The sequence below is a fragment of the Lissotriton vulgaris genome, chromosome 1_1 (genome assembly GCF_964263255.1).
Source record: "Lissotriton vulgaris chromosome 1_1, aLisVul1.2, whole genome shotgun sequence".
Lineage (NCBI taxonomy): Eukaryota > Metazoa > Chordata > Amphibia > Caudata > Salamandridae > Lissotriton > Lissotriton vulgaris.
In genome coordinates this window covers 249676932-249695131 of record NC_141685.1, presented here as the reverse complement: position 1 = coordinate 249695131, position 18200 = coordinate 249676932, and the positions used below count along the sequence as shown (strand labels likewise).

The 18200-nt window shown below is 52.0% G+C and overlaps 18 non-coding genes across 18 annotated transcripts; all 18 read right to left on the bottom strand.

Moving 5' to 3' along the window:
* Positions 1–435: 435 nt before the first annotated feature.
* On the bottom strand, positions 436–521 carry TRNAY-GUA (transfer RNA tyrosine (anticodon GUA)). Its single transcript is given in 2 exon segments — positions 436–471; positions 485–521. It is a non-coding gene; the product is annotated as a tRNA-Tyr (tRNA).
* Positions 522–1419: 898 nt separating this feature from the next.
* TRNAE-CUC (transfer RNA glutamic acid (anticodon CUC)) lies at positions 1420–1491 on the bottom strand. Its single transcript has one exon. It is a non-coding gene; the product is annotated as a tRNA-Glu (tRNA).
* A 1545-nt stretch (positions 1492–3036) lies between these two features.
* On the bottom strand, positions 3037–3122 carry TRNAY-GUA (transfer RNA tyrosine (anticodon GUA)). The gene is given in 2 exon segments: positions 3037–3072; positions 3086–3122. It is a non-coding gene; the product is annotated as a tRNA-Tyr (tRNA).
* An 898-nt stretch (positions 3123–4020) lies between these two features.
* On the bottom strand, positions 4021–4092 carry TRNAE-CUC (transfer RNA glutamic acid (anticodon CUC)). Its single transcript has one exon. It is a non-coding gene; the product is annotated as a tRNA-Glu (tRNA).
* Positions 4093–5035: 943 nt separating this feature from the next.
* Positions 5036–5107, bottom strand: TRNAD-GUC (transfer RNA aspartic acid (anticodon GUC)). The gene has a single exon. It is a non-coding gene; the product is annotated as a tRNA-Asp (tRNA).
* A 529-nt stretch (positions 5108–5636) lies between these two features.
* On the bottom strand, positions 5637–5722 carry TRNAY-GUA (transfer RNA tyrosine (anticodon GUA)). Its single transcript is given in 2 exon segments — positions 5637–5672; positions 5686–5722. It is a non-coding gene; the product is annotated as a tRNA-Tyr (tRNA).
* Positions 5723–6620: 898 nt separating this feature from the next.
* Positions 6621–6692, bottom strand: TRNAE-CUC (transfer RNA glutamic acid (anticodon CUC)). The gene has a single exon. It is a non-coding gene; the product is annotated as a tRNA-Glu (tRNA).
* Positions 6693–7635: 943 nt separating this feature from the next.
* On the bottom strand, positions 7636–7707 carry TRNAD-GUC (transfer RNA aspartic acid (anticodon GUC)). The gene has a single exon. It is a non-coding gene; the product is annotated as a tRNA-Asp (tRNA).
* A 531-nt stretch (positions 7708–8238) lies between these two features.
* TRNAY-GUA (transfer RNA tyrosine (anticodon GUA)) lies at positions 8239–8324 on the bottom strand. Its single transcript is given in 2 exon segments — positions 8239–8274; positions 8288–8324. It is a non-coding gene; the product is annotated as a tRNA-Tyr (tRNA).
* Positions 8325–9222: 898 nt separating this feature from the next.
* TRNAE-CUC (transfer RNA glutamic acid (anticodon CUC)) lies at positions 9223–9294 on the bottom strand. The gene has a single exon. It is a non-coding gene; the product is annotated as a tRNA-Glu (tRNA).
* Positions 9295–10841: 1547 nt separating this feature from the next.
* On the bottom strand, positions 10842–10927 carry TRNAY-GUA (transfer RNA tyrosine (anticodon GUA)). The gene is given in 2 exon segments: positions 10842–10877; positions 10891–10927. It is a non-coding gene; the product is annotated as a tRNA-Tyr (tRNA).
* An 898-nt stretch (positions 10928–11825) lies between these two features.
* On the bottom strand, positions 11826–11897 carry TRNAE-CUC (transfer RNA glutamic acid (anticodon CUC)). The gene has a single exon. It is a non-coding gene; the product is annotated as a tRNA-Glu (tRNA).
* Positions 11898–12840: 943 nt separating this feature from the next.
* On the bottom strand, positions 12841–12912 carry TRNAD-GUC (transfer RNA aspartic acid (anticodon GUC)). Its single transcript has one exon. It is a non-coding gene; the product is annotated as a tRNA-Asp (tRNA).
* Positions 12913–13442: 530 nt separating this feature from the next.
* TRNAY-GUA (transfer RNA tyrosine (anticodon GUA)) lies at positions 13443–13528 on the bottom strand. Its single transcript is given in 2 exon segments — positions 13443–13478; positions 13492–13528. It is a non-coding gene; the product is annotated as a tRNA-Tyr (tRNA).
* Positions 13529–14426: 898 nt separating this feature from the next.
* TRNAE-CUC (transfer RNA glutamic acid (anticodon CUC)) lies at positions 14427–14498 on the bottom strand. Its single transcript has one exon. It is a non-coding gene; the product is annotated as a tRNA-Glu (tRNA).
* A 943-nt stretch (positions 14499–15441) lies between these two features.
* On the bottom strand, positions 15442–15513 carry TRNAD-GUC (transfer RNA aspartic acid (anticodon GUC)). Its single transcript has one exon. It is a non-coding gene; the product is annotated as a tRNA-Asp (tRNA).
* A 529-nt stretch (positions 15514–16042) lies between these two features.
* TRNAY-GUA (transfer RNA tyrosine (anticodon GUA)) lies at positions 16043–16128 on the bottom strand. The gene is given in 2 exon segments: positions 16043–16078; positions 16092–16128. It is a non-coding gene; the product is annotated as a tRNA-Tyr (tRNA).
* Positions 16129–17026: 898 nt separating this feature from the next.
* On the bottom strand, positions 17027–17098 carry TRNAE-CUC (transfer RNA glutamic acid (anticodon CUC)). The gene has a single exon. It is a non-coding gene; the product is annotated as a tRNA-Glu (tRNA).
* Positions 17099–18200: the final 1102 nt, after the last annotated feature.

Here is an 18200-nt window from a genome sequence, read left to right as displayed (position 1 = left end):
TGACACCAACACAGGGGGCCACGGGCTCAACAAACACACACACACACACTCTCTCCCACCATACACACACAAACACACTCCTCCCTCACACCTCACAGCAACCCTCTCGCCTCCAGGCAGACGCTCTCAGCAGCATCCCCTGATGCCAGAGTCACCACAACCAGCTCCCAGGGCTGCTTCAGAGGGGGGGCCCCGGACTGGCTCTTCAGCCCAGGGGCCCCTGGCTCTGTCTGATGAGGGGGCATTGCAGCGGGGGCTGCACACAGGGAGGGGGGGGGGGGCGAGAGACACCACCCCCCTCACCCCCGCCGGAGGAGAGAGCTGGGCTGTAAAGGTGAAAAGGGGAGGCAGGAAAAGCCCCGGCGTGTGAGGGTCCGAGAAAGAGGCGCTTTCCATTGGGAAGCAGAGGGAAAAAAAGTGAAGAGTTTGCAAAAATCCTTCGAGCCGGATTTGAACCAGCGACCTAAGGATGACAGTCACTCCACTACAGTCCTCCGCTCTACCAACTGAGCTATCAAAGGCTAGGTTGGGAGGGGATGACAAGGCGCTATATCACATGAGGAGTGGGAGCGGAGCCCAGCCATCCACCTCGCATTCTGCTTCTAAACACCAACTCAAGGGCTGGAGAAAACACCAAACCCTCCAATGGAGACTTTCCTTTCCTAAGCAAAGCAAGCAAAGGAAAAGAAAGAGGCCACCCGCGTTTCTCAAAGCTTCTTCCAAATGCTAAGACATCACTTAGCGCACCTTAGAACAACCAGTCCAGACACAGTTACAGTTACAAACTACCTTATGAACGCCTCTCAAGGGCGACTGTGACTGGCGCCCCGGACCAAACGCCCCCCTTCTCTCCAGCCCTCAGGTGGAAGAATCGGAGACCTCACCCGGAGGATACAGACTCCAGAGTGACGGCCTAGACCCGCCCTTTGTGAGACATGACTGCTCCAGGGCCGGACTGGCCATGAGGCTAAAGAGAGAGCCCCCGCCGGACAGACAGACTGAGGCCCTCCGCCCATCCTGCGTAAAACCGGGCTTGAGGAGCAGTGTCCCGCCCGCCCGTGCGCCTCTCTCCCGCCAATGCTGCTGCAATCTTCAGAAGCAAGTCTCTTCCTTTCAAAGTTGTCTTGAGACTAGACTCTTGATAGAACTGGAGACCCATAGAAACAGGCCTCCTGGATTTGCCAATGCATCTTCCAAGTGGAAATGCATCCGTTGTGAAGAATAAGCTTTGACGACCAGCATTGACTTTTCTATCCGTGCTTTGTCTCTGTCCCTGAAAGGTGACGTAGTTATTAGCAGGTGGCAAGTCAAGTAAAGAAGAAATGTATGTAAAGCAAGATTTGCCACGTAAAACCTTAAAAAATGTGTTTAAATAGGATCCCAAAAAAAACGGAAGTACAGAGTGTAAAAAAAGTCCCCTTCCCTGACCGGGAATCGAACCCGGGCCGCGGCGGTGAGAGCGCCGAATCCTAACCACTAGACCACCAGGGAGCGCCCACTCCTCCCTTAGAGCAGCTGCTCCAAGACATACCAGCAGGGTCGGTCAGGCCACCTCTGCTTCTGTCACAGTGATATCCTCATCCACTACAGAAAGCACTGAAAAGCACATCAACCTAACACTGGCAAGATAGTCTTTACTGCACTTTCGAGATCATCAACAGACACAGAAAACATGCTGCTTTCAGGCACACCCCCAACAGAGGGTGGCAGCCCGCCTCGGGGATCCCGGGAGCTCGTCCGAGGCCTCCACAAAGCTCTCAAGTTAGCCCGGACCCGAACATGAGCGCTTCTCCCAGCCCAGGGGGTTACTTTGGATGCTGGCTCCCCTCGGCCTGAGTTTAGAGTGTTAGGAACAGGACTACAAGTCCCAGAATACACTGCTATAGCCTGACCGGAATTTGGGAGGCGTGCTGGACCTAGGCAATATAAGATCTCTGATGAGGCTGGTCGGGAGTGCAGGCCGCCAGTGGAAATTTTACTTTCACAATATGACTGGAAGTTCTAACCCATTAGACTTAAACAAAGAGATTTTAAAAAAGCTTCACCGTCATATGAAACAATTCCTCATTCAGAGCACGATCCATCATTTCATGTATGTTTCTGTAAAAAGGAAAACGGGCTTAAATGCATTATGTTGATCATGCAGTCCTTTGATTTCTGATGTCAATAATAACCCTTCGTGCACGTTTCTTTTTCCAATAAAGTACACAGAAGCTGAACATGGAAAGGCAGAAATGCTTCCCAAAAAGTGTGCGACTTAAAAATCGCCCGTGGTTGATTTGAAAAATGGTGAGATTGTATTAGTAAGTCTTTCTGTTAACGGAGATGACGTCATACATGAAAAGCGCCAGTACACAATAGCAGGGGTGTCACATTCTAGATGCCTTTTAAAATAGAGGTAGAATTGTCATGCTTTAAAAAAGGCGACTGAATCCTCCCCGTCGGGGAATTGAACCCCGGTCTCCCGCGTGACAGGCGGGGATACTGACCACTATATTAACGAGGAACCGATGAAGCTCGACCTGCTGAGCAGCTCCTCATGTGGCCTTCAAGCCGCCTCTCCCCGATATGCTACCGGTTCGTGCCATTTATCAACTCCTTGACACCAACACAGGGGGCCACGGGCTCAACAAACACACACACACACACTCTCTCCCACCATACACACACAAACACACTCCTCCCTCACACCTCACAGCAACCCTCTCGCCTCCAGGCAGACGCTCTCAGCAGCATCCCCTGATGCCAGAGTCACCACAACCAGCTCCCAGGGCTGCTTCAGAGGGGGGGCCCCGGACTGGCTCTTCAGCCCAGGGGCCCCTGGCTCTGTCTGATGAGGGGGCATTGCAGCGGGGGCTGCAAACAGGGAGGGGGGGGGGGGGCGAGAGACACCACCCCCCTCACCCCCGCCGGAGGAGAGAGCTGGGCTGTAAAGGTGAAAAGGGGAGGCAGGAAAAGCCCCGGCGTGTGAGGGTCCGAGAAAGAGGCGCTTTCCATTGGGAAGCAGAGGGAAAAAAAGTGAAGAGTTTGCAAAAATCCTTCGAGCCGGATTTGAACCAGCGACCTAAGGATGACAGTCACTCCACTACAGTCCTCCGCTCTACCAACTGAGCTATCGAAGGCTAGGTTGGGAGGGGATGACAAGGCGCTATATCACATGAGGAGTGGGAGCGGAGCCCAGCCATCCACCTCGCATTCTGCTTCTAAACACCAACTCAAGGGCTGGAGAAAACACCAAACCCTCCAATGGAGACTTTCCTTTCCTAAGCAAAGCAAGCAAAGGAAAAGAAAGAGGCCACCCGCGTTTCTCAAAGCTTCTTCCAAATGCTAAGACATCACTTAGCGCACCTTAGAACAACCAGTCCAGACACAGTTACAGTTACAAACTACCTTATGAACGCCTCTCAAGGGCGACTGTGACTGGCGCCCCGGACCAAACGCCCCCCTTCTCTCCAGCCCTCAGGTGGAAGAATCGGAGACCTCACCCGGAGGATACAGACTCCAGAGTGACGGCCTAGACCCGCCCTTTGTGAGACATGACTGCTCCAGGGCCGGACTGGCCATGAGGCTAAAGAGAGAGCCCCCGCCGGACAGACAGACTGAGGCCCTCCGCCCATCCTGCGTAAAACCGGGCTTGAGGAGCAGTGTCCCGCCCGCCCGTGCGCCTCTCTCCCGCCAATGCTGCTGCAATCTTCAGAAGCAAGTCTCTTCCTTTCAAAGTTGTCTTGAGACTAGACTCTTGATAGAACTGGAGACCCATAGAAACAGGCCTCCTGGATTTGCCAATGCATCTTCCAAGTGGAAATGCATCCGTTGTGAAGAATAAGCTTTGACGACCAGCATTGACTTTTCTATCCGTGCTTTGTCTCTGTCCCTGAAAGGTGACGTAGTTATTAGCAGGTGGCAAGTCAAGTAAAGAAGAAATGTATGTAAAGCAAGATTTGCCACGTAAAACCTTAAAAAATGTGTTTAAATAGGATCCCAAAAAAAACGGAAGTACAGAGTGTAAAAAAAGTCCCCTTCCCTGACCGGGAATCGAACCCGGGCCGCGGCGGTGAGAGCGCCGAATCCTAACCACTAGACCACCAGGGAACGCCCACTCCTCCCTTAGAGCAGCTGCTCCAAGACATACCAGCAGGGTCGGTCAGGCCACCTCTGCTTCTGTCACAGTGATATCCTCATCCACTACAGAAAGCACTGAAAAGCACATCAACCTAACACTGGCAAGATAGTCTTTACTGCACTTTCGAGATCATCAACAGACACAGAAAACATGCTGCTTTCAGGCACACCCCCAACAGAGGGTGGCAGCCCGCCTCGGGGATCCCGGGAGCTCGTCCGAGGCCTCCACAAAGCTCTCAAGTTAGCCCGGACCCGAACATGAGCGCTTCTCCCAGCCCAGGGGGTTACTTTGGATGCTGGCTCCCCTCGGCCTGAGTTTAGAGTGTTAGGAACAGGACTACAAGTCCCAGAATACACTGCTATAGCCTGACCGGAATTTGGGAGGCGTGCTGGACCTAGGCAATATAAGATCTCTGATGAGGCTGGTCGGGAGTGCAGGCCGCCAGTGGAAATTTTACTTTCACAATATGACTGGAAGTTCTAACCCATTAGACTTAAACAAAGAGATTTTAAAAAAGCTTCACCGTCATATGAAACAATTCCTCATTCAGAGCACGATCCATCATTTCATGTATGTTTCTGTAAAAAGGAAAACGGGCTTAAATGCATTATGTTGATCATGCAGTCCTTTGATTTCGGATGTCAATAATAACCCTTCGTGCACGTTTCTTTTTCCAATAAAGTACACAGAAGCTGAACATGGAAAGGCAGAAATGCTTCCCAAAAAGTGTGCGACTTAAAAATCGCCCGTGGTTGATTTGAAAAATGGTGAGATTGTATTAGTAAGTCTTTCTGTTAACGGAGATGACGTCATACATGAAAAGCGCCAGTACACAATAGCAGGGGTGTCACATTCTAGATGCCTTTTAAAATAGAGGTAGAATTGTCATGCTTTAAAAAAGGCGACTGAATCCTCCCCGTCGGGGAATTGAACCCCGGTCTCCCGCGTGACAGGCGGGGATACTGACCACTATACTAACGAGGAAGCGATGAAGCTCGACCTGCTGAGCCGCTCCTCATGTGGCCTTCAAGCCGCCTCTCCCCGATATGCTACCGGTTCGTGCCATTTATCAACTCCTTGACACCAACACAGGGGGCCACGGGCTCAACAAACACACACACACACACTCTCTCCCACCATACACACACAAACACACTCCTCCCTCACACCTCACAGCAACCCTCTCGCCTCCAGGCAGACGCTCTCAGCAGCATCCCCTGATGCCAGAGTCACCACAACCAGCTCCCAGGGCTGCTTCAGAGGGGGGGCCCCGGACTGGCTCTTCAGCCCAGGGGCCCCTGGCTCTGTCTGATGAGGGGGCATTGCAGCGGGGGCTGCACACAGGGAGGGGGGGGGGGGCGAGAGACACCACCCCCCTCACCCCCGCCGGAGGAGAGAGCTGGGCTGTAAAGGTGAAAAGGGGAGGCAGGAAAAGCCCCGGCGTGTGAGGGTCCGAGAAAGAGGCGCTTTCCATTGGGAAGCAGAGGGAAAAAAAGTGAAGAGTTTGCAAAAATCCTTCGAGCCGGATTTGAACCAGCGACCTAAGGATGACAGTCACTCCACTACAGTCCTCCGCTCTACCAACTGAGCTATCAAAGGCTAGGTTGGGAGGGGATGACAAGGCGCTATATCACATGAGGAGTGGGAGCGGAGCCCAGCCATCCACCTCGCATTCTGCTTCTAAACACCAACTCAAGGGCTGGAGAAAACACCAAACCCTCCAATGGAGACTTTCCTTTCCTAAGCAAAGCAAGCAAAGGAAAAGAAAGAGGCCACCCGCGTTTCTCAAAGCTTCTTCCAAATGCTAAGACATCACTTAGCGCACCTTAGAACAACCAGTCCAGACACAGTTACAGTTACAAACTACCTTATGAACGCCTCTCAAGGGCGACTGTGACTGGCGCCCCGGACCAAACGCCCCCCTTCTCTCCAGCCCTCAGGTGGAAGAATCGGAGACCTCACCCGGAGGATACAGACTCCAGAGTGACGGCCTAGACCCGCCCTTTGTGAGACATGACTGCTCCAGGGCCGGACTGGCCATGAGGCTAAAGAGAGAGCCCCCGCCGGACAGACAGACTGAGGCCCTCCGCCCATCCTGCGTAAAACCGGGCTTGAGGAGCAGTGTCCCGCCCGCCCGTGCGCCTCTCTCCCGCCAATGCTGCTGCAATCTTCAGAAGCAAGTCTCTTCCTTTCAAAGTTGTCTTGAGACTAGACTCTTGATAGAACTGGAGACCCATAGAAACAGGCCTCCTGGATTTGCCAATGCATCTTCCAAGTGGAAATGCATCCGTTGTGAAGAATAAGCTTTGACGACCAGCATTGACTTTTCTATCCGTGCTTTGTCTCTGTCCCTGAAAGGTGACGTAGTTATTAGCAGGTGGCAAGTCAAGTAAAGAAGAAATGTATGTAAAGCAAGATTTGCCACGTAAAACCTTAAAAAATGTGTTTAAATAGGATCCCAAAAAAAACGGAAGTACAGAGTGTAAAAAAAGTCCCCTTCCCTGACCGGGAATCGAACCCGGGCCGCGGCGGTGAGAGCGGCGAATCCTAACCACTAGACCACCAGGGAGCGCCCACTCCTCCCTTAGAGCAGCTGCTCCAAGACATACCAGCAGGGTCGGTCAGGCCACCTCTGCTTCTGTCACAGTGATATCCTCATCCACTACAGAAAGCACTGAAAAGCACATCAACCTAACACTGGCAAGATAGTCTTTACTGCACTTTCGAGATCATCAACAGACACAGAAAACATGCTGCTTTCAGGCACACCCCCAACAGAGGGTGGCAGCCCGCCTCGGGGATCCCGGGAGCTCGTCCGAGGCCTCCACAAAGCTCTCAAGTTAGCCCGGACCCGAACATGAGCGCTTCTCCCAGCCCAGGGGGTTACTTTGGATGCTGGCTCCCCTCGGCCTGAGTTTAGAGTGTTAGGAACAGGACTACAAGTCCCAGAATACACTGCTATAGCCTGACCGGAATTTGGGAGGCGTGCTGGACCTAGGCAATATAAGATCTCTGATGAGGCTGGTCGGGAGTGCAGGCCGCCAGTGGAAATTTTACTTTCACAATATGACTGGAAGTTCTAACCCATTAGACTTAAACAAAGAGATTTTAAAAAAGCTTCACCGTCATATAAAACAATTCCTCATTCAGAGCACGATCCATCATTTCATGTATGTTTCTGTAAAAAGGAAAACGGGCTTAAATGCATTATGTTGATCATGCAGTCCTTTGATTTCGGATGTCAATAATAACCCTTCGTGCACGTTTCTTTTTCCAATAAAGTACACAGAAGCTGAACATGGAAAGGCAGAAATGCTTCCCAAAAAGTGTGCGACTTAAAAATCGCCCGTGGTTGATTTGAAAAATGGTGAGATTGTATTAGTAAGTCTTTCTGTTAACGGAGATGACGTCATACATGAAAAGCGCCAGTACACAATAGCAGGGGTGTCACATTCTAGATGCCTTTTAAAATAGAGGTAGAATTGTCATGCTTTAAAAAAGGCGACTGAATCCTCCCCGTCGGGGAATTGAACCCCGGTCTCCCGCGTGACAGGCGGGGATACTGACCACTATACTAACGAGGAAGCGATGAAGCTCGACCTGCTGAGCCGCTCCTCATGTGGCCTTCAAGCCGCCTCTCCCCGATATGCTACCGGTTCGTGCCATTTATCAACTCCTTGACACCAACACAGGGGGCCACGGGCTCAACAAACACACACACACACACTCTCTCCCACCATACACACACAAACACACTCCTCCCTCACACCTCACAGCAACCCTCTCGCCTCCAGGCAGACGCTCTCAGCAGCATCCCCTGATGCCAGAGTCACCACAACCAGCTCCCAGGGCTGCTTCAGAGGGGGGGCCCCGGACTGGCTCTTCAGCCCAGGGGCCCCTGGCTCTGTCTGATGAGGGGGCATTGCAGCGGGGGCTGCACACAGGGAGGGGGGGGGGGGGGCGAGAGACACCACCCCCCTCACCCCCGCCGGAGGAGAGAGCTGGGCTGTAAAGGTGAAAAGGGGAGGCAGGAAAAGCCCCGGCGTGTGAGGGTCCGAGAAAGAGGCGCTTTCCATTGGGAAGCAGAGGGAAAAAAAGTGAAGAGTTTGCAAAAATCCTTCGAGCCGGATTTGAACCAGCGACCTAAGGATGACAGTCACTCCACTACAGTCCTCCGCTCTACCAACTGAGCTATCAAAGGCTAGGTTGGGAGGGGATGACAAGGCGCTATATCACATGAGGAGTGGGAGCGGAGCCCAGCCATCCACCTCGCATTCTGCTTCTAAACACCAACTCAAGGGCTGGAGAAAACACCAAACCCTCCAATGGAGACTTTCCTTTCCTAAGCAAAGCAAGCAAAGGAAAAGAAAGAGGCCACCCGCGTTTCTCAAAGCTTCTTCCAAATGCTAAGACATCACTTAGCGCACCTTAGAACAACCAGTCCAGACACAGTTACAGTTACAAACTACCTTATGAACGCCTCTCAAGGGCGACTGTGACTGGCGCCCCGGACCAAACGCCCCCCTTCTCTCCAGCCCTCAGGTGGAAGAATCGGAGACCTCACCCGGAGGATACAGACTCCAGAGTGACGGCCTAGACCCGCCCTTTGTGAGACATGACTGCTCCAGGGCCGGACTGGCCATGAGGCTAAAGAGAGAGCCCCCGCCGGACAGACAGACTGAGGCCCTCCGCCCATCCTGCGTAAAACCGGGCTTGAGGAGCAGTGTCCCGCCCGCCCGTGCGCCTCTCTCCCGCCAATGCTGCTGCAATCTTCAGAAGCAAGTCTCTTCCTTTCAAAGTTGTCTTGAGACTAGACTCTTGATAGAACTGGAGACCCATAGAAACAGGCCTCCTGGATTTGCCAATGCATCTTCCAAGTGGAAATGCATCCGTTGTGAAGAATAAGCTTTGACGACCAGCATTGACTTTTCTATCCGTGCTTTGTCTCTGTCCCTGAAAGGTGACGTAGTTATTAGCAGGTGGCAAGTCAAGTAAAGAAGAAATGTATGTAAAGCAAGATTTGCCACGTAAAACCTTAAAAAATGTGTTTAAATAGGATCCCAAAAAAAACGGAAGTACAGAGTGTAAAAAAAGTCCCCTTCCCTGACCGGGAATCGAACCCGGGCCGCGGCGGTGAGAGCGCCGAATCCTAACCACTAGACCACCAGGGAGCGCCCACTCCTCCCTTAGAGCAGCTGCTCCAAGACATACCAGCAGGGTCGGTCAGGCCACCTCTGCTTCTGTCACAGTGATATCCTCATCCACTACAGAAAGCACTGAAAAGCACATCAACCTAACACTGGCAAGATAGTCTTTACTGCACTTTCGAGATCATCAACAGACACAGAAAACATGCTGCTTTCAGGCACACCCCCAACAGAGGGTGGCAGCCCGCCTCGGGGATCCCGGGAGCTCGTCCGAGGCCTCCACAAAGCTCTCAAGTTAGCCCGGACCCGAACATGAGCGCTTCTCCCAGCCCAGGGGGTTACTTTGGATGCTGGCTCCCCTCGGCCTGAGTTTAGAGTGTTAGGAACAGGACTACAAGTCCCAGAATACACTGCTATAGCCTGACCGGAATTTGGGAGGCGTGCTGGACCTAGGCAATATAAGATCTCTGATGAGGCTGGTCGGGAGTGCAGGCCGCCAGTGGAAATTTTACTTTCACAATATGACTGGAAGTTCTAACCCATTAGACTTAAACAAAGAGATTTTAAAAAAGCTTCACCGTCATATGAAACAATTCCTCATTCAGAGCACGATCCATCATTTCATGTATGTTTCTGTAAAAAGGAAAACGGGCTTAAATGCATTATGTTGATCATGCAGTCCTTTGATTTCTGATGTCAATAATAACCCTTCGTGCACGTTTCTTTTTCCAATAAAGTACACAGAAGCTGAACATGGAAAGGCAGAAATGCTTCCCAAAAAGTGTGCGACTTAAAAATCGCCCGTGGTTGATTTGAAAAATGGTGAGATTGTATTAGTAAGTCTTTCTGTTAACGGAGATGACGTCATACATGAAAAGCGCCAGTACACAATAGCAGGGGTGTCACATTCTAGATGCCTTTTAAAATAGAGGTAGAATTGTCATGCTTTAAAAAAGGCGACTGAATCCTCCCCGTCGGGGAATTGAACCCCGGTCTCCCGCGTGACAGGCGGGGATACTGACCACTATATTAACGAGGAACCGATGAAGCTCGACCTGCTGAGCAGCTCCTCATGTGGCCTTCAAGCCGCCTCTCCCCGATATGCTACCGGTTCGTGCCATTTATCAACTCCTTGACACCAACACAGGGGGCCACGGGCTCAACAAACACACACACACACACTCTCTCCCACCATACACACACAAACACACTCCTCCCTCACACCTCACAGCAACCCTCTCGCCTCCAGGCAGACGCTCTCAGCAGCATCCCCTGATGCCAGAGTCACCACAACCAGCTCCCAGGGCTGCTTCAGAGGGGGGGCCCCGGACTGGCTCTTCAGCCCAGGGGCCCCTGGCTCTGTCTGATGAGGGGGCATTGCAGCGGGGGCTGCACACAGGGAGGGGGGGGGGGGGGGCGAGAGACACCACCCCCCTCACCCCCGCCGGAGGAGAGAGCTGGGCTGTAAAGGTGAAAAGGGGAGGCAGGAAAAGCCCCGGCGTGTGAGGGTCCGAGAAAGAGGCGCTTTCCATTGGGAAGCAGAGGGAAAAAAAGTGAAGAGTTTGCAAAAATCCTTCGAGCCGGATTTGAACCAGCGACCTAAGGATGACAGTCACTCCACTACAGTCCTCCGCTCTACCAACTGAGCTATCGAAGGCTAGGTTGGGAGGGGATGACAAGGCGCTATATCACATGAGGAGTGGGAGCGGAGCCCAGCCATCCACCTCGCATTCTGCTTCTAAACACCAACTCAAGGGCTGGAGAAAACACCAAACCCTCCAATGGAGACTTTCCTTTCCTAAGCAAAGCAAGCAAAGGAAAAGAAAGAGGCCACCCGCGTTTCTCAAAGCTTCTTCCAAATGCTAAGACATCACTTAGCGCACCTTAGAACAACCAGTCCAGACACAGTTACAGTTACAAACTACCTTATGAACGCCTCTCAAGGGCGACTGTGACTGGCGCCCCGGACCAAACGCCCCCCTTCTCTCCAGCCCTCAGGTGGAAGAATCGGAGACCTCACCCGGAGGATACAGACTCCAGAGTGACGGCCTAGACCCGCCCTTTGTGAGACATGACTGCTCCAGGGCCGGACTGGCCATGAGGCTAAAGAGAGAGCCCCCGCCGGACAGACAGACTGAGGCCCTCCGCCCATCCTGCGTAAAACCGGGCTTGAGGAGCAGTGTCCCGCCCGCCCGTGCGCCTCTCTCCCGCCAATGCTGCTGCAATCTTCAGAAGCAAGTCTCTTCCTTTCAAAGTTGTCTTGAGACTAGACTCTTGATAGAACTGGAGACCCATAGAAACAGGCCTCCTGGATTTGCCAATGCATCTTCCAAGTGGAAATGCATCCGTTGTGAAGAATAAGCTTTGACGACCAGCATTGACTTTTCTATCCGTGCTTTGTCTCTGTCCCTGAAAGGTGACGTAGTTATTAGCAGGTGGCAAGTCAAGTAAAGAAGAAATGTATGTAAAGCAAGATTTGCCACGTAAAACCTTAAAAAATGTGTTTAAATAGGATCCCAAAAAAAACGGAAGTACAGAGTGTAAAAAAAGTCCCCTTCCCTGACCGGGAATCAAACCCGGGCCGCGGCGGTGAGAGCGGCGAATCCTAACCACTAGACCACCAGGGAGCGCCCACTCCTCCCTTAGAGCAGCTGCTCCAAGACATACCAGCAGGGTCGGTCAGGCCACCTCTGCTTCTGTCACAGTGATATCCTCATCCACTACAGAAAGCACTGAAAAGCACATCAACCTAACACTGGCAAGATAGTCTTTACTGCACTTTCGAGATCATCAACAGACACAGAAAACATGCTGCTTTCAGGCACACCCCCAACAGAGGGTGGCAGCCCGCCTCGGGGATCCCGGGAGCTCGTCCGAGGCCTCCACAAAGCTCTCAAGTTAGCCCGGACCCGAACATGAGCGCTTCTCCCAGCCCAGGGGGTTACTTTGGATGCTGGCTCCCCTCGGCCTGAGTTTAGAGTGTTAGGAACAGGACTACAAGTCCCAGAATACACTGCTATAGCCTGACCGGAATTTGGGAGGCGTGCTGGACCTAGGCAATATAAGATCTCTGATGAGGCTGGTCGGGAGTGCAGGCCGCCAGTGGAAATTTTACTTTCACAATATGACTGGAAGTTCTAACCCATTAGACTTAAACAAAGAGATTTTAAAAAAGCTTCACCGTCATATGAAACAATTCCTCATTCAGAGCACGATCCATCATTTCATGTATGTTTCTGTAAAAAGGAAAACGGGCTTAAATGCATTATGTTGATCATGCAGTCCTTTGATTTCGGATGTCAATAATAACCCTTCGTGCACGTTTCTTTTTCCAATAAAGTACACAGAAGCTGAACATGGAAAGGCAGAAATGCTTCCCAAAAAGTGTGCGACTTAAAAATCGCCCGTGGTTGATTTGAAAAATGGTGAGATTGTATTAGTAAGTCTTTCTGTTAACGGAGATGACGTCATACATGAAAAGCGCCAGTACACAATAGCAGGGGTGTCACATTCTAGATGCCTTTTAAAATAGAGGTAGAATTGTCATGCTTTAAAAAAGGCGACTGAATCCTCCCCGTCGGGGAATTGAACCCCGGTCTCCCGCGTGACAGGCGGGGATACTGACCACTATACTAACGAGGAAGCGATGAAGCTCGACCTGCTGAGCCGCTCCTCATGTGGCCTTCAAGCCGCCTCTCCCCGATATGCTACCGGTTCGTGCCATTTATCAACTCCTTGACACCAACACAGGGGGCCACGGGCTCAACAAACACACACACACACACTCTCTCCCACCATACACACACAAACACACTCCTCCCTCACACCTCACAGCAACCCTCTCGCCTCCAGGCAGACGCTCTCAGCAGCATCCCCTGATGCCAGAGTCACCACAACCAGCTCCCAGGGCTGCTTCAGAGGGGGGGCCCCGGACTGGCTCTTCAGCCCAGGGGCCCCTGGCTCTGTCTGATGAGGGGGCATTGCAGCGGGGGCTGCACACAGGGAGGGGGGGGGGGGGCGAGAGACACCACCCCCCTCACCCCCGCCGGAGGAGAGAGCTGGGCTGTAAAGGTGAAAAGGGGAGGCAGGAAAAGCCCCGGCGTGTGAGGGTCCGAGAAAGAGGCGCTTTCCATTGGGAAGCAGAGGGAAAAAAAGTGAAGAGTTTGCAAAAATCCTTCGAGCCGGATTTGAACCAGCGACCTAAGGATGACAGTCACTCCACTACAGTCCTCCGCTCTACCAACTGAGCTATCGAAGGCTAGGTTGGGAGGGGATGACAAGGCGCTATATCACATGAGGAGTGGGAGCGGAGCCCAGCCATCCACCTCGCATTCTGCTTCTAAACACCAACTCAAGGGCTGGAGAAAACACCAAACCCTCCAATGGAGACTTTCCTTTCCTAAGCAAAGCAAGCAAAGGAAAAGAAAGAGGCCACCCGCGTTTCTCAAAGCTTCTTCCAAATGCTAAGACATCACTTAGCGCACCTTAGAACAACCAGTCCAGACACAGTTACAGTTACAAACTACCTTATGAACGCCTCTCAAGGGCGACTGTGACTGGCGCCCCGGACCAAACGCCCCCCTTCTCTCCAGCCCTCAGGTGGAAGAATCGGAGACCTCACCCGGAGGATACAGACTCCAGAGTGACGGCCTAGACCCGCCCTTTGTGAGACATGACTGCTCCAGGGCCGGACTGGCCATGAGGCTAAAGAGAGAGCCCCCGCCGGACAGACAGACTGAGGCCCTCCGCCCATCCTGCGTAAAACCGGGCTTGAGGAGCAGTGTCCCGCCCGCCCGTGCGCCTCTCTCCCGCCAATGCTGCTGCAATCTTCAGAAGCAAGTCTCTTCCTTTCAAAGTTGTCTTGAGACTAGACTCTTGATAGAACTGGAGACCCATAGAAACAGGCCTCCTGGATTTGCCAATGCATCTTCCAAGTGGAAATGCATCCGTTGTGAAGAATAAGCTTTGACGACCAGCATTGACTTTTCTATCCGTGCTTTGTCTCTGTCCCTGAAAGGTGACGTAGTTATTAGCAGGTGGCAAGTCAAGTAAAGAAGAAATGTATGTAAAGCAAGATTTGCCACGTAAAACCTTAAAAAATGTGTTTAAATAGGATCCCAAAAAAAACGGAAGTACAGAGTGTAAAAAAAGTCCCCTTCCCTGACCGGGAATCGAACCCGGGCCGCGGCGGTGAGAGCGCCGAATCCTAACCACTAGACCACCAGGGAACGCCCACTCCTCCCTTAGAGCAGCTGCTCCAAGACATACCAGCAGGGTCGGTCAGGCCACCTCTGCTTCTGTCACAGTGATATCCTCATCCACTACAGAAAGCACTGAAAAGCACATCAACCTAACACTGGCAAGATAGTCTTTACTGCACTTTCGAGATCATCAACAGACACAGAAAACATGCTGCTTTCAGGCACACCCCCAACAGAGGGTGGCAGCCCGCCTCGGGGATCCCGGGAGCTCGTCCGAGGCCTCCACAAAGCTCTCAAGTTAGCCCGGACCCGAACATGAGCGCTTCTCCCAGCCCAGGGGGTTACTTTGGATGCTGGCTCCCCTCGGCCTGAGTTTAGAGTGTTAGGAACAGGACTACAAGTCCCAGAATACACTGCTATAGCCTGACCGGAATTTGGGAGGCGTGCTGGACCTAGGCAATATAAGATCTCTGATGAGGCTGGTCGGGAGTGCAGGCCGCCAGTGGAAATTTTACTTTCACAATATGACTGGAAGTTCTAACCCATTAGACTTAAACAAAGAGATTTTAAAAAAGCTTCACCGTCATATGAAACAATTCCTCATTCAGAGCACGATCCATCATTTCATGTATGTTTCTGTAAAAAGGAAAACGGGCTTAAATGCATTATGTTGATCATGCAGTCCTTTGATTTCGGATGTCAATAATAACCCTTCGTGCACGTTTCTTTTTCCAATAAAGTACACAGAAGCTGAACATGGAAAGGCAGAAATGCTTCCCAAAAAGTGTGCGACTTAAAAATCGCCCGTGGTTGATTTGAAAAATGGTGAGATTGTATTAGTAAGTCTTTCTGTTAACGGAGATGACGTCATACATGAAAAGCGCCAGTACACAATAGCAGGGGTGTCACATTCTAGATGCCTTTTAAAATAGAGGTAGAATTGTCATGCTTTAAAAAAGGCGACTGAATCCTCCCCGTCGGGGAATTGAACCCCGGTCTCCCGCGTGACAGGCGGGGATACTGACCACTATACTAACGAGGAAGCGATGAAGCTCGACCTGCTGAGCCGCTCCTCATGTGGCCTTCAAGCCGCCTCTCCCCGATATGCTACCGGTTCGTGCCATTTATCAACTCCTTGACACCAACACAGGGGGCCACGGGCTCAACAAACACACACACACACACTCTCTCCCACCATACACACACAAACACACTCCTCCCTCACACCTCACAGCAACCCTCTCGCCTCCAGGCAGACGCTCTCAGCAGCATCCCCTGATGCCAGAGTCACCACAACCAGCTCCCAGGGCTGCTTCAGAGGGGGGGCCCCGGACTGGCTCTTCAGCCCAGGGGCCCCTGGCTCTGTCTGATGAGGGGGCATTGCAGCGGGGGCTGCACACAGGGAGGGGGGGGGGGGCGAGAGACACCACCCCCCTCACCCCCGCCGGAGGAGAGAGCTGGGCTGTAAAGGTGAAAAGGGGAGGCAGGAAAAGCCCCGGCGTGTGAGGGTCCGAGAAAGAGGCGCTTTCCATTGGGAAGCAGAGGGAAAAAAAGTGAAGAGTTTGCAAAAATCCTTCGAGCCGGATTTGAACCAGCGACCTAAGGATGACAGTCACTCCACTACAGTCCTCCGCTCTACCAACTGAGCTATCAAAGGCTAGGTTGGGAGGGGATGACAAGGCGCTATATCACATGAGGAGTGGGAGCGGAGCCCAGCCATCCACCTCGCATTCTGCTTCTAAACACCAACTCAAGGGCTGGAGAAAACACCAAACCCTCCAATGGAGACTTTCCTTTCCTAAGCAAAGCAAGCAAAGGAAAAGAAAGAGGCCACCCGCGTTTCTCAAAGCTTCTTCCAAATGCTAAGACATCACTTAGCGCACCTTAGAACAACCAGTCCAGACACAGTTACAGTTACAAACTACCTTATGAACGCCTCTCAAGGGCGACTGTGACTGGCGCCCCGGACCAAACGCCCCCCTTCTCTCCAGCCCTCAGGTGGAAGAATCGGAGACCTCACCCGGAGGATACAGACTCCAGAGTGACGGCCTAGACCCGCCCTTTGTGAGACATGACTGCTCCAGGGCCGGACTGGCCATGAGGCTAAAGAGAGAGCCCCCGCCGGACAGACAGACTGAGGCCCTCCGCCCATCCTGCGTAAAACCGGGCTTGAGGAGCAGTGTCCCGCCCGCCCGTGCGCCTCTCTCCCGCCAATGCTGCTGCAATCTTCAGAAGCAAGTCTCTTCCTTTCAAAGTTGTCTTGAGACTAGACTCTTGATAGAACTGGAGACCCATAGAAACAGGCCTCCTGGATTTGCCAATGCATCTTCCAAGTGGAAATGCATCCGTTGTGAAGAATAAGCTTTGACGACCAGCATTGACTTTTCTATCCGTGCTTTGTCTCTGTCCCTGAAAGGTGACGTAGTTATTAGCAGGTGGCAAGTCAAGTAAAGAAGAAATGTATGTAAAGCAAGATTTGCCACGTAAAACCTTAAAAAATGTGTTTAAATAGGATCCCAAAAAAAACGGAAGTACAGAGTGTAAAAAAAGTCCCCTTCCCTGACCGGGAATCGAACCCGGGCCGCGGCGGTGAGAGCGCCGAATCCTAACCACTAGACCACCAGGGAGCGCCCACTCCTCCCTTAGAGCAGCTGCTCCAAGACATACCAGCAGGGTCGGTCAGGCCACCTCTGCTTCTGTCACAGTGATATCCTCATCCACTACAGAAAGCACTGAAAAGCACATCAACCTAACACTGGCAAGATAGTCTTTACTGCACTTTCGAGATCATCAACAGACACAGAAAACATGCTGCTTTCAGGCACACCCCCAACAGAGGGTGGCAGCCCGCCTCGGGGATCCCGGGAGCTCGTCCGAGGCCTCCACAAAGCTCTCAAGTTAGCCCGGACCCGAACATGAGCGCTTCTCCCAGCCCAGGGGGTTACTTTGGATGCTGGCTCCCCTCGGCCTGAGTTTAGAGTGTTAGGAACAGGACTACAAGTCCCAGAATACACTGCTATAGCCTGACCGGAATTTGGGAGGCGTGCTGGACCTAGGCAATATAAGATCTCTGATGAGGCTGGTCGGGAGTGCAGGCCGCCAGTGGAAATTTTACTTTCACAATATGACTGGAAGTTCTAACCCATTAGACTTAAACAAAGAGATTTTAAAAAAGCTTCACCGTCATATGAAACAATTCCTCATTCAGAGCACGATCCATCATTTCATGTATGTTTCTGTAAAAAGGAAAACGGGCTTAAATGCATTATGTTGATCATGCAGTCCTTTGATTTCTGATGTCAATAATAACCCTTCGTGCACGTTTCTTTTTCCAATAAAGTACACAGAAGCTGAACATGGAAAGGCAGAAATGCTTCCCAAAAAGTGTGCGACTTAAAAATCGCCCGTGGTTGATTTGAAAAATGGTGAGATTGTATTAGTAAGTCTTTCTGTTAACGGAGATGACGTCATACATGAAAAGCGCCAGTACACAATAGCAGGGGTGTCACATTCTAGATGCCTTTTAAAATAGAGGTAGAATTGTCATGCTTTAAAAAAGGCGACTGAATCCTCCCCGTCGGGGAATTGAACCCCGGTCTCCCGCGTGACAGGCGGGGATACTGACCACTATATTAACGAGGAACCGATGAAGCTCGACCTGCTGAGCAGCTCCTCATGTGGCCTTCAAGCCGCCTCTCCCCGATATGCTACCGGTTCGTGCCATTTATC